Below are 13,932 nucleotides of genomic sequence, written 5' to 3' on the forward strand. Positions count from 1 at the left end.
TTTAAGATTTTATTTTGGATGCTTTGTGTACACATTACAGCATCTTTGCAAATCCATTACATGTAATGCTAATCCAGTGCAGAGGCAAACACCTCCACCTCACAGAGGGTCAGGAACTCCTTTCTTCCAGGGACACCTATGTAAACATAGCTGCTGTCCATCCCGTAGGGAACCTTGAACTCAGCAGTTTCACAGAATCACAATTGAAGACCCTCGATCAGGCCTTTAATTTGGCGACCTTGGTATTTGTCCATTACTGTGATCAGATCAGAACACAGTGGAGGAATCATTCATAAATGAAGGGTATTCCCGCTCCAATCCTATGTCTTGGCAATGTAAGGATATCCGTTTATATGGCGGTCAATAATTACCTATAAATCGGGGTATGACCACGTTTGTTGGCATTTTTACTCAAACAAATTTAGCACCAGGGTAAACTTGATAGAGAAAAACGTAATAATTGTTCTTCAAACGTGTTCCAACAAAACAGGCTGTAAATTACCTGGGATTGTCAGCACCATTGTTTACAAGAGAATCTCAAATGCGGATCTCTGCTCCATTGAGTCGTTCAGGGACTTCATATCGGTTGGCTGTAAAATAACTAAAGGCATTAAATAAATGTAGAGGAGTAAGGCAAGGCAAGTTTATTTATATAGCACCTTTCAACACAAGGCAATTCAACGTGCTTTACAAAAATGAAAGACATTAAAAGTGCCAATGTGAAACGCACAGATTTAAAATCCTGGCAGGACAAGCTCAAGCTCAATTCTCGCACTGAACAAAAAAAAGTGAGTGAGGGACTGCAATATAAGAGGGAAAGAAAGAGAAACTTTAAAACTGTTCAATTGTTATGATGTGTAAAGACTGATATTGTTCTATAATCGGCTGAAACTGTTAAGTCATGATGTGAAACGGTTAACAAAGAAAAAAGGAAACTCAAGCTGCTGCTACACTTTATTTTATTTATCTAAAATTATGCACTTTTAAGATGCACACATTTTCAAAAGCTATTTTATTTTATTTCTCTATTTTATTTTTAAATGCAGCCAGAGAGGAACATTACACATATCCACAGTATTTACTGTATATCTGTATAGTTCAATGTTAATTGACAATAAATATTGTTGTTTTTGAATTGTACTTTCTTTATTTGATTGGCAGTCTTTTGTTGATTACATGCAGACGTTGATAAAGCTACAAGCTACTTCAATATATATCACACTAATTCATAAAGCAAGATAGACATTTTGATGTTCCGGACCTTTGCATGGGGAGATTGTCTCTAACTGGACCTCGTTGAATTTTAGTTGAATACCCCTGGTATAATATGTAAGCAAGTAGGGCTCTAAACATTCTCAAAATGAAATCACTGTCATTATGAGATGATTTTAGAAAGAAGTGATTTTTGGTTTTCTTTTACATTGTGAACTTCTCCAGTTCTTTATTTAATCCAGACGAGAGCCGTACACCTCCACCTCACACAGACTCAGGAACTCCTCCAGTCCTGGGATGACTATGTTGACGAAGCGACCGTCCATCCCCTTACAATCAAACGGACCGGCACCACCTGCAGGGATACTTGTGATCACAGCACACCTGGCAGAAGAAGCAGAAATGACATTGTTGAGTTCAATTAAGGTTGGTTTTGTTGCTTTAACAAAGTGCACTGTTGGCCACATCGGGGCAGCAGAACAAACATTGCAAATACAGGACTTTGAAATGATCACCTCACAAGGTTGTTGTGGCAAACATGCAAGCAAACATTTGTCTTTTTCATCATCTTTTGGCCACCTGATGAACTCTGTACTGGTCTCCGCGTGATGGAAATATCTTGCTCTCAGCTGCTCCAACGCTCCACTGTGTCTGTACTTTGGTGGTGGGCAGCTAGCATACAGTGTGGGATATCTGAGGTTTTTCTTTGTTAAACAGCCGAAAGCAACACTATGATAGCAATAATATTAAACCAAAAATTGAAGTCCCACATAAACCAAAAGCAATATACCAAAAGAAGCGTAAAAAGCTGAATGAAACAGTATATGTAGATATACACTCAACACAAATACAGCTGAGACTGATGAAAATGGCATTTGTGTTGAGGGGTTTGACAATTTGTGAGGACTCAGCGCATCAAACTATGACCCTACACTACAGTTGCATTAAACCCTGGTGTGTAAGATTAAACAGTAACAATTCAACTAGAGAATGCAATTCCTGAAGAAATTGCTAGTGGGAATGCTTTATGCTGAAAAGCTGACGCTAAACTGCTATGCTGAAATGTAATGTGTAAGAAGAAAGTGAAGAATTTAGATTGAAATGATACATGAACTCTGGGGGCTTGAATGTGTGATGAGTGAAGAAAAGAAAGTAAAAAGGCTTAGAAAAGCAGCAGAATATTTGAACTGCAAACTTTTGAACTAACTTGATGGTGAATGATCTGGGTGTGTGTGTGTGTGTGTGTGTGTGTGTGTGTGTGTGTGTGTGTGTGTGTGTGTGTGTGTGTGTGTGTGTGTGTGTGTGTGTGTGTGTGTGTGTGTGTGTCCAACCATTTGTTGACTTAACCTAGTTTAAGTGCTCAAAGTGAGAACATAGGAGAGAGCGATAAGAGAAGAGCACATTTCAGAGAGAGAAACTGAGCCTGACAGAGGTGCAGAGAGGACAAATAAAGCAAGTGGAAAAGTTGGGTCATGCTGGGTCCATCACATCCAGGCACCTTCCTCTTTAACTTCCTGTTTGAACATCATGTTGTGCACCATCTCTATCAGAAAGTCTAGATAATGAATTTGGTTTTGGTGCACTGTTCCTGCTCACTAAGAAGTCTCCACAAAACCTTTTATCTTAGTTCAATGGGTTATAGTCAGGCAGCTCATTGTGGAATAGCCTCCCAACTGAGATACGGGATTGTCCCACACTCAATAGCTTCAAAGGTCAACTCAAAAAATGGTTGAAAAACAAACATCTGTGCAATCACCGCTAAATGCACTTTAACATAGGGGAATCTCCTCTTGCACTTTATGTAGCTCTTGTATCCTCTCTTGCACTTTATATGTCGTTGCTGCTATATTGTATTACCATGTCATAAATACTTGTGTATGCTGCTCTTGCTCTTTTGCACCTTTTGCATATCATGTATTTTGTTTTTGCTATGTTTGTAAAATGTAAACTTCTTAAATGTTTTCTGTGAGGGACTGCAAATGGAAATTAGTTCAAAGCTAAATCTGGCACTGTTACGCTTGACACATTTTAATGTTTTAAGTGTTCATTACTGTGCATTGTCCCTGCCAAATAAACGATAAAAAAGAAATTAGTTGTCAGTCTTTTACCAATGCCACCATAAAGTGGGCAACAAAGAAACAACATCCTAGAGTCGCCGGTTCAAGTCCCTATTGGACCATTATACTGGTAGCTGGAGAGGTGGCAGTTCACCTCCTGGACACTGCCAAGGTGTCCTTGAGCAAGGCACAAAACCCCAACTGCTCCAGACAGCCTCTTTGTTCTGACACCTCTTAATTAAAAGAATGCATGTGTTTATGCATGTGTGTATTCAGGCCTGTATTCAAACCTATGGTGTGTTGGTCCTGTGCATGTATGTATTTGTACAGTATATATAACTAGAGAATGCAATTCCTGAAGAAATTGCTAGTGGGAATGGTTTATGCTGAAAAGCTGACGATAAACTGCTATGCTGAAATGTAATGTGTAAGAAGAAAGTGAAGAATTTAGATTGAAATGATACATGAACACTGGGGGCTTGAGTGTGTGATGAGTGAAGAAAATAAAGTAAAAACGCTTGGAAAAGCAGCAGAATATTTGAACTGCAAACTTTTGAACTAACTTGATGGTGAATGATCTGTCGCCATGGCAACGGCATTTCATGACACCCCATAATACGCTTAGATGCGTTGATGGCTGCATCGTTACCAAACCTGTGAAGTTTTGGGCCGTTTGGAACATTTTCACTGAAGTTATGAGAAAACCTTGTTTCATGGTGAGCATTGTGTTGCCATGGCAACGGCATTTGAAGAAACCCCATAATTGACGTAGAGCTGTTGAGGGCTGGACCGGTGATATACAAGCGAAGTTTGGGGGACGATCAGACCGTTTCCATTGGACTTACAGCGACATCGTGCTTCATGGCGAGTGGTCTCTCGCCATGGCAACGACATTTGATGACACTCCATAATACGCTTAGATGCGTTGATGGCTGCATCGTTACCAAACCTGTGAAGTTTTGGGCCGTTTGGAACATTTTCACTGAAGTTATGAGAAAACCGTGTGTCATGAAGAGCATTGTGTTGTCATGGCAACGGCATTTGAAGAAACCCCATAATTGACGTAGAGCTGTTGAGGGCTGGACCGGTGATATACAAGCGAAGTTTGGGGGACGATCGGACCGTTTCCATTGGACATACAGCGACATCGTGCTTCATGGCGAGTGGTCTGTCGCCATGGCAACGGCATTTGATGACACCCCATAATATGCTTAGATGCGTTGATGGCTGCATCGTTACCAAACCTGTGAAGTTTTGGGCCGGAGATCTTCTCGGTCCTTCTTAGATAGGGCCGTGAGCCCTAGCCACACGTGACGCCCCTGTGGCCAGGGAAATCATCCGCCCTGCTGCGGTGGCCACGCCATAAATCAGATTACTCATCTGACTAACAGCGTGGTCCGAATAATAATAATCGCTCTCGTCCTGAGACGGGAGGGCGGGGGCGTCTGCCTGAGGGGTGATCAGGAAGACGCCAACACGCCAAGATTATCGGCCGCAGCCGCCATCTGCGTACCGAGCTTGAACAACTTATCCAGATATTCCAGGTGTCTCGGTCCCGGGGCAGCGGGGGCAGAGGACGTTTACCCTCCGCCCAACCAGCCGCGGAAGCATATGGGCCGCCAGGCTCTCATCGAGGGGGGGGGGCACACCTGGACATGTCGTGTCCGAGCGATCCACCACCTTAACGATACTCGCCATGGCGGCTATCGGGGCCTTCGTTTTAAATGGCTGCTGCCATGTCGCCTCCACACACCGCCATACCTCTGGCAGCTGGGGCGAAACAAAGGTCGGCTGCGCCGGACGCACCGCGCCGTTTACAGGCCTCGGTGGCAGCGGTGGGGGGAGCGGTAAGCCTACATGCTCCGCCGCCAGAGTCATCACCGCCGGGAAATCGATCCGCGCAGACCTGAGAGTTGGACCTCCGGTCAGTGAGGCGTCCTCCTCGTCCCCCATCGGAAGAACCGGGACGACGTCACCTCGCTCCCCGAATCGCCTACGTCCACGACGTCGAGCTCCAGATCCACCTCGCCAGGAAGTGCTGCCCACGATGCTCTCGTGTGAGCCGCGGGATCATCTGGCAGTCTGGGCATGTCAGCGTCGGGCCCATATTACCCACCGCGTGGTCAGGCCCCAAGGACGTGAAGCAGAAGGGTAATTAGATTCGGGCATTTCGGGCAGGTCCTACACTTTACTCTCTCTTTCTCAATCGTCTCGAAGCTCGTGGAATCACTTCCGCTGCTGAAGAGAAAAAGGATGATAGTCAGGAGGCGAGGCCTCCTTTTATACGGTGTGATGCGCGCGCATTCAGGTAGGCCCGCCCTGGGCCGGCTACGTCTATAGAAGTCTCAGTGGGAGAATGCACGCGGGATAAGGTAGTACCCATAGAGTCCAGTAGAGGGCGGAGCCTGTGAGACATATAACTGTCTCTGAATCTGGTGTTTTTTGTCCGAATGCTGCGGTAACGCCTGCCAGACCAACACACTCTCACTCCCAACGCGTCCAGGAGCGACGCTTGGTCGGGATCCCGTGGCGTCCAGTTGTGACGCGCCGAGGCTCCTTCAGCGTCATAAACGGACGCAAAGAGCTTTCAACTGATTGCAATGTATTCCCATCGGCGGCGGTATTTGACGCTTTGGGAAGAGTAGTATTACCAATGCCCCTTCAATCACATTAGTATGCATAAAAAGTGACAGGTCACACCTTCTAAGTCCCGCCCCCTACTTATGCTAATGAGCCCCTTTGATATGCTAATGAGCCCCTTTGTTCGAGGTGTTATCACATGTAGGTGTGATATTCCCCATTGTAGTAGATCCTTTGTTGTGTAATCTAATTAGCCTTTGATGTCTGATCCCTTTGTTGTCTATCCTTTAATGTGAGGGGTGAGGTGTTTGTGACATGTAGGTGTGATATTCCCCATTTTAGTAGATCCTTTGTTGTGTAATCTAATTAGCCTTTGATGTCTGACCCTTTGATGTCTATCCTTTGATGTGAAGGGTGAGGTGTTTGTGACATGTAGGTGTGAACTCCCCATTGTAGTAGATCCTTTGTTGTATAATCTAATTAGCCTTTGATGTCTGCCCCTTTGTTGTCTAATCTAATTACCCTTTGATGTCTGTCCTTTGATGTAAGGGGTGAGGTGTTTGTGACATGTAGGTGTGATATTCCCCATTGTAGTAGATCCTTAGTTGTATAATCTAATTAGCCTTTGATATCTGACCCCTTGTTGTCTAATCTAATTAGACCCTTTGATGTCTGTCCTTTGATGTAAGGTGTATGTTGTAACATGTCTCGCACCCCAGCCCCCTTGCACCCCGTCCCCCTCTCACTCCTTCCTGTCACCCCATCCCCCTCGCACCCGCCCCCCTCTCACCCCCTCCCCCCTTCCTTTTGCTGTGATGTCAGAAGATAGAGGTGGGGATGGAGCTAGGTAAAAAAAAAGAAATCCGTGCAAACTAGATAAAAAGCCAGTCATTTCCACACACCAAGTCACCTAAACTTTCAAAAACGAAAATGGCAAAGAGACGCATCGATATGGGTTTAATCAGCGAGACGCCTGTGACAACTTACCGCCATCCGTCGGGAGCGCCAGTCAAGAAACGGGTGCAGTATCTGTGCCGGGTTCAGACCCTCAGTCTGAGGCTCTTCATGAAAAATGGAGTCTGGAGTTTTCAAGTTTCAAGGCTTTATGGCATATGCCCATTAGCTACAGTGTAGATATGTCAATGAAAAACATAGGTCACAGGCTCCTCCAACAGTGCACATAAAACAGATAAAATACTGCAATAGAATGTTTTGATATGACAGATTTGTGCGTAATTCTCTCACAAAGGAACTGTAAGATACACGTTTATGTATGGAAAACTTCATAACTTGGTAAAATATTCATTCATTTGTAACGAATTGAGTTTTCTTCAAGAATCAAACTCTAATGGAGAGTTTATGATTTTTAATACTGTTTCGATGAAACAATGCAGTTTTTGATAACTTGACTTGACTAACATTACTTTTTTTAAATATATGTTTTTAGATGCTTTACTTTTGATTTCTTTCATGTTATTTTAACACATTACTTTTTTCATATTTTTCAACATACTGTGATATTTTTTTTTTTCTCTCCTTTTTCCATTATATTTTTGAATATACAGACATTCAACGCAATAAGTCCCACCCCAATTAGCAAATCATCCAAAACTAAGGACCCCCACTAAGACGAACAGATTTTCTTTAAGACTGTGACTCTTAACCTGTTCCACTCTGAGCCTGTTTTTCAGGTCTCAGGCTCGAAAATGACATTCCCAGAACAAATGACCATATCTTCCCTTCTAAAAGGGTTAAATTAATAATCTTTTCTCAAAGTAATGATAAACCTGTGAGTTGGATGTAGAAGTGTCAGAATCAATATAAATGTTTTTTATTTTAAAGAAAATTCAGATTTTACATAGTAAAAAACTGTAAATTATAGTGTCCGTCCAAAAATTATTTTTTACAGATAGTGAAAACTACCCTTGGATGATGGGTTAGTAGACTAAAAGCTTTAGGAATCCAAAGTACAACATATAATAAGTACCCTGTATCAAGATTGATGCAAAACAAGTGAAATTTGACCTTTTTAGAGAGATTTAGCCAAAAACTGGGCCATCTGGGGTCATTTGGGTGGATTTGACCTATCTCTGGCCCCCCTTGCTCGATCTGGTTGGTTGACATACCGTGACCGTTAGAGCCAATAGAATCGAAGGAGGAGACTTACATAGACACACATTGTAAAGAAAAAATGTTGCCGCTTCGCGTGTGGAAAGCGAAACTAAACTGGAGGAATGTCTCCTTCTGGAGTTTGGAAACTAAAACGCAGTTGTATTGCTTATGGATTATCAGAAATAATTTCAAAGAAGGCAGAGACACATAGGATGAACCTATGGATTAACTGCAGCATCGTTTTTTTATCGTTTTAATGCCATTGAAGACCACTTTTGACCAAGGTAAGTCATATTTACATGTTTAGCTTCTTGGCTCCACATGTGATGATGTACGCTTTCGTTGATAGCGTCGCGACTGTTTATCACTGAGTGTTGAGGTGGGCACCGTTAGATTCAGTGTCTCCAGGACACCAAAAAATAGTGTTTGGTTGTGCATCTAGGATAAGTAATAAGGGAGTTCTGAGTGAGTTTATGTGTCTTTGTCGGTCCCGTTTTTTCGATCGAGGCTAATTCAGAGGCTGAGTGCTAGCATTGTGGGGTTTTTTTGAAAAAAAAAAATTAAAAAGATCAGTTAGCTGAGTTTCTTCCCGTTACATGGATATAACACATTCATAGTTTTATTCAATATTAAGATTCCTTAGACGTTGTTTCCTGCAAATGACGCGTTTATCCGCCCGGTACCGGGGGGAAGGCGTGAAACAGGTTAAAAAATAAAATAAAAAATAAAACTCATTTCATGTTGAAATGATCAAGGAAAAGCCAGTCAATGTTATGCTAACACAAACAAAAGTTCTGTTTTATGTTGAAATATATTTTAAAAAAACAACGATATAGTATTTTCAAGTCTTACTTTAGTATGGTAAAATTAAGAATAAGTCACATTAAAGTGTGTCATGATTCTCCGTAAAAAAGTCAAGTATAGTTTGTCAAAAGAATATGAAAAAATCATTTTGTAGAGTAGTATGTTGAAAATCTCAGTGTTTAACTGAACACACCTACATGTGATAACACCTCGAACAAAGGGGTAATTAGCATACAAAGGGGGGTCACTAGCATCAGTGGGGGAAAGGTGCTACGGAAATGAACTTTGAGGAGGGGGAACTTGTAAGACTTTCCAAGGCGAGAGGGTCTTTGATAAAAAAAAATATGAACAGAGTTATACCGACGAATTATTTACGGCGTCCGAACGCATACCTCGTCAACCATCTGTTTACAAACTCAAAGATTATGATGGAGAAGAGATCAAGGGGACTTTTTTTATGAGAAAGAGTTTAAAAAAGTGAAGGTAGTACTTTTTTCTGAACAGATTTTCTTTAAGACTGTGACTCTTATAGGCATTTTCTAGTAAGACAATCCAGTTTTCTGGAAATAACTTAAATGATTTTTTGTTTTTTCTCCTACAAAGATACTTATAGTTACACTATAATGGATGCAAAACTTTATAACTTGGTAAAATATTCATTAATTTGTAATGAAATTAGTTTCTTAAAGAATCAAACTCTAAATGAAGAGTTTGTGATTTTAACACTGTTTCGATGAAACAATGCGGTTTTGATAACTTGACTTGACTAACATAACTTTTTTTTAAACATATGTTTTTTAGATGCTTTACTTTGATTTCTTTCATGTTATTTTAACACAACATTACTTTTTTCATATTTTTCAACATACTGTGATATTTGTTTTTTCTCTCCTTTTTTCCATTATATTTTTGAAAAACTACACAGTGATTTTTATCAAAATACAACATGCAACTAATACATTATACAATATTACGACTTTTTGCGATATTTTCAACACAATATACTTGTACCTTTTTCTGTAGGGCTTCAGGATATTTGGCATGTCATGCATAAAACCGGTGTCATCTTTCCTGAAACTGACGTGCTGTCCGTTTTACAAACAAGTTATCTTTCTGCTTCTTCACCCTCTGAATTTTCCTCCCCCGTCCCTATTCCTTCAGCCATCACAACAACAATCAAGTCAGATCTGTGAAATTAAACACCTCTCCCCAAAGCGTGACTTCCCTATTGAGGGAGTTGGGTAGTAGGGCCTAACCCGATTGGCCTAATATACTAACATGCAGAACGTATGGTATGTTTGAAAAAAGACTAACCATCTATCCAGTTCAAGCTGTATTTAAGATGCGACATCGCGCTCTGACTTTTTCCGTAAAATCGTGACAAACTATTACTTATTCTTACATTTGACCTCTTGCTGCTTGGTTGAAAATGATAGATGAAAAAGCTACTACGCTTAAAGAACTTTCTAAAAACTCTCAATTATACAGATGAATCCCCCCACTCAACGCAATAAGTCCGCCCCCCACTCAGCAAATCATCTAAAACGAAGGACCCCACTAAGACGACCGTTGAAAACTAGCCAGGGATCTGAGAAAAACCAAGTCTCCCCCCGCGAGTTGCAGCCAGGAACAAACTCCTGTCTCCTATCATCACCACCATTGTGGACACCCACATATTGCAGTACTACTGCTGCTGATGTTACTCCTGGGGGCCAAGACGTCTCTGTTTATGAACATAGTGAAATCGGAGTTGGTTGATATTCTGGAGAGGGTGCTGCATCGGTACAGAGAAAAAATCTGCAATGGATGCAGAGTCAGTCACCCCGGCCAGAGGCAACACGATTGTCTGAATGACATTCCAGAATATTTCTTCAGAAACAATTACAACGCGTTAATGAAAAGTCTTTGGCTCGCCGACTTCATTACAGTGAATGACCAGAGTCTTAATGATAAAAAAAAAAAAAAAAAACATTTACACGGCTGAATGGAGGATCCAAGGCGCTTCGGAGGCTTTTCTGTACAATCTCAAAAACTGCAGACGCCTCAAGGAGAGACTTGAAAAGATCCATGCCGAGCTGGATGGATAGGAAGAAGACTAATAACCAGCGGTTGATTGAAGCCGGGGATTTTTTTTTCTTTTTTCGATACTTTGACTTTTCTTTAAAGTAAAATAAAAATGGGTAACTACTATGGAAAACAATCTGTATATATCTATCAGAATGCAGTCAATACCTGTTTAATAAGTGTGTTGTTGATGACGATTGAAAACAGAATGAATAGTGATCCCCGTGTAAACAGAACGGCTGAAGTTTGTAAACTAGAAGACATTTTGGATATCGTTCATTCTGGCAGTACTATCCCGGGTCATTGGGAAACGATTGTAAACGAAACTTTTAAAGTGGTACTGGAATCTTCATTTTCCGAAACATTCTGTAACATTACCGAAGAAATGAAACAAACACCAAAAGTGTATCATGTGCTCGCATTGTATGCTCTGTTTGTAGATGTAATGCATCTTTGTGTCAAAAACAGCATACACATGAATACTATGGCCGAAGTGCAAAAACTCCATTATAATATTTCCCTTCATCTGGGGGAGTCTGTGCTGGAGAAGATCATGGGGATGTTGCAATCAGTATAAATGTATTACTGCTTCCTATGGGGTGAAAACAATAAATTGTAAATATGAAATTCTTCAAATAATAAAAAGTGTTTTTACATTTTAAAAAACTGTTGTCTTCAAATCATAGTATAGTATTTCCTACATATCATTTTTTTAAAAGAGTCACAGTATAGAATGTCTGAACATTTATTTATTTTTAAAAAGTACTAGTATGGTATGTTAAAAGTATCGTGAAAAAAGTCCAAGTATAGTATGTAGTTAAGAATTATATTATATAATTTGTCTGCAATGTCAGTATAGGATCTCTAAAAAAAAAATGAGAGAAAGTCATAGCATAGTTTGACAAAAAGATCTTGAAAAAGTCATGACATTGTGTGTTGAAATGGTTTTGAATAAACACATCAGTATTTTTAAAAAGTAAAATTGTATCAAGTGCATCAGACAACTCAAATTACTCAATTTGAACCATATTATAAATAAGTAAAGAATGGTCATAGTATATAGCAGGGCTGTTTAATAGTTTTCGGCGTTTCAGTGTTTTAGTGTTTTCAGTGTTTCAGTGTTTCAGTGTTTCAGGGTTTTGTGTGTCAGTGTTTTGTGTGTCAGTGTGTCAGTGTGTCAGTGTTTCAGTGGTTCAGTGTTTTGTGTGTCCGTGTTTCAGTGTTTCAGTGTTTTTGTGTTTTCAGTGTTTCAGTGTTTCAGGGTTTCTGTGTTTCAGTGTTTGTGTGTCAGTGTGTCAGTGTGTCAGTGTTTCAGTGTTTTTGTGTGTCAGTGTGTCTGTGTGTCAGTGTGTCAGTGTGTCAGTGGTGCAGTGTTACAGTGTTTCAGTGTTTCTGTGTTTCAGTGTTTTGTGTGTCAGTGTGTCAGTGTGTCAGTGTTTCAGTGGTTCAGTGTTTTGTGTGTCCGTGTTTCAGTGTTTCAGTGTTTTTGTGTTTTCAGTGTTTCAGTGTTTCAGGGTTTCTGTGTTTCAGTGTTTTGTGTGTCAGTGTGTCAGTGTGTCAGTGTTTCAGTGTTTTGTGTGTCAGTGTGTCAGTGTGTCAGTGTGTCAGTGGTGCAGTGTTACAGTGTTTCAGTGTTTCTGTGTTTCAGTGTTTTGTGTGTCAGTGTGTCAGTGTGTCAGTGTTTCAGTGGTTCAGTGTTTTGTGTGTCCGTGTTTCAGTGTTTCAGTGTTTTTGTGTTGTTGTGTTTCAGTGTTTTGTGCTTCTGTGTTTTTGTGTGTCAGTGTTTCAGTGTTTCAGTGTTTTGTGCTTCTGTGTTTTTGTGTGTCAGTGTTTTCAGTGTTTCAGTATTTCAGTGTTTCAGTGTTTCAGTGTTTTCAGTGTTTCAGTATTTCAGTGTTTCAGTGTTTCAGTGTTTTGTGTGTCAATGTGTCAGTGTGTCAGTGTTTCAGTGTTTCAGTTTTCAGTGTTTCAGTGTTTTGTATGTCAGTGTTTCAGTGTGTCAGTGTTTTGTGTGTCTGTGTTTCAATGTGTCAGGGTGTCAGTGTTCTGTGCTTCTGTGTTTTTTGTATGTCAGTGTTTTCAGTGTTTCAGTATTTCAGTGTTTCAGTGTTTCAGTGTTTTGTGTGTCAATGTGTCAGTGTGTCAGTGTTCTGTGCTTCTGTGTTTTTGTGTGTCAGTGTTTCAGTGTTTCAGTTTTCAGTGTTTCAGTGTTTTGTGTGTCAGTGTTTCAGTGTGTCAGTGTTTTGTGTGTCAGTGTTTCAATGTGTCAGTGTGTCAGTGTTTCAGTGTTTCAGTGTTTTGTGTGTCAGTGTTTCAGTGTGTCAGTGTTTTGTGTTTCAGTGTTTCAGTGTTTTTGTGTTTTTGTGTGTCAGTGTTTCAGTGTTTCAGTGTTTCTGTGTTTCAGTGTTTTGTGTTTCAGTGTTTCAGTGTTTCAGTGTTTTCAGTGTTTCAGTATTTCAGTGTTTCAGTGTTTCAGTGTTTTGTGTGTCAATGTGTCAGTGTGTCAGTGTTTCAGTGTTTCAGTTTTCAGTGTTTCAGTGTTTTGTATGTCAGTGTTTCAGTGTGTCAGTGTTTTGTGTGTCTGTGTTTCAATGTGTCAGGGTGTCAGTGTTCTGTGCTTCTGTGTTTTTTGTATGTCAGTGTTTTCAGTGTTTCAGTATTTCAGTGTTTCAGTGTTTCAGTGTTTTGTGTGTCAATGTGTCAGTGTGTCAGTGTTCTGTGCTTCTGTGTTTTTGTGTGTCAGTGTTTCAGTGTTTCAGTTTTCAGTGTTTTGTGTGTCAGTGTTTCAGTGTGTCAGTGTTTTGTGTGTCAGTGTTTCAATGTGTCAGTGTGTCAGTGTTTCAGTGTTTCAGTGTTTTGTGTGTCAGTGTTTCAGTGTGTCAGTGTTTTGTGTTTCAGTGTTTCAGTGTTTTTGTGTTTTTGTGTGTCAGTGTTTCAGTGTTTCAGTGTTTCTGTGTTTCAGTGTTTCAGTGTTTCAGTGTTTTTGTGTTTCTGTGTTTCTGTGTTTTTGTGTGTCAGTGTTTTCAGTGTTTCAGTATTTCAGTGTTTTGTGTTTCAGTGTTTCAGTGTTTCAGTGTTTTGTGTGTCAGTGTTTCAGTGTTTC

The sequence above is a fragment of the Trematomus bernacchii genome, unplaced genomic scaffold (genome assembly GCF_902827165.1).
Source record: "Trematomus bernacchii unplaced genomic scaffold, fTreBer1.1, whole genome shotgun sequence".
Classification (NCBI taxonomy): domain Eukaryota; kingdom Metazoa; phylum Chordata; class Actinopteri; order Perciformes; family Nototheniidae; genus Trematomus; species Trematomus bernacchii.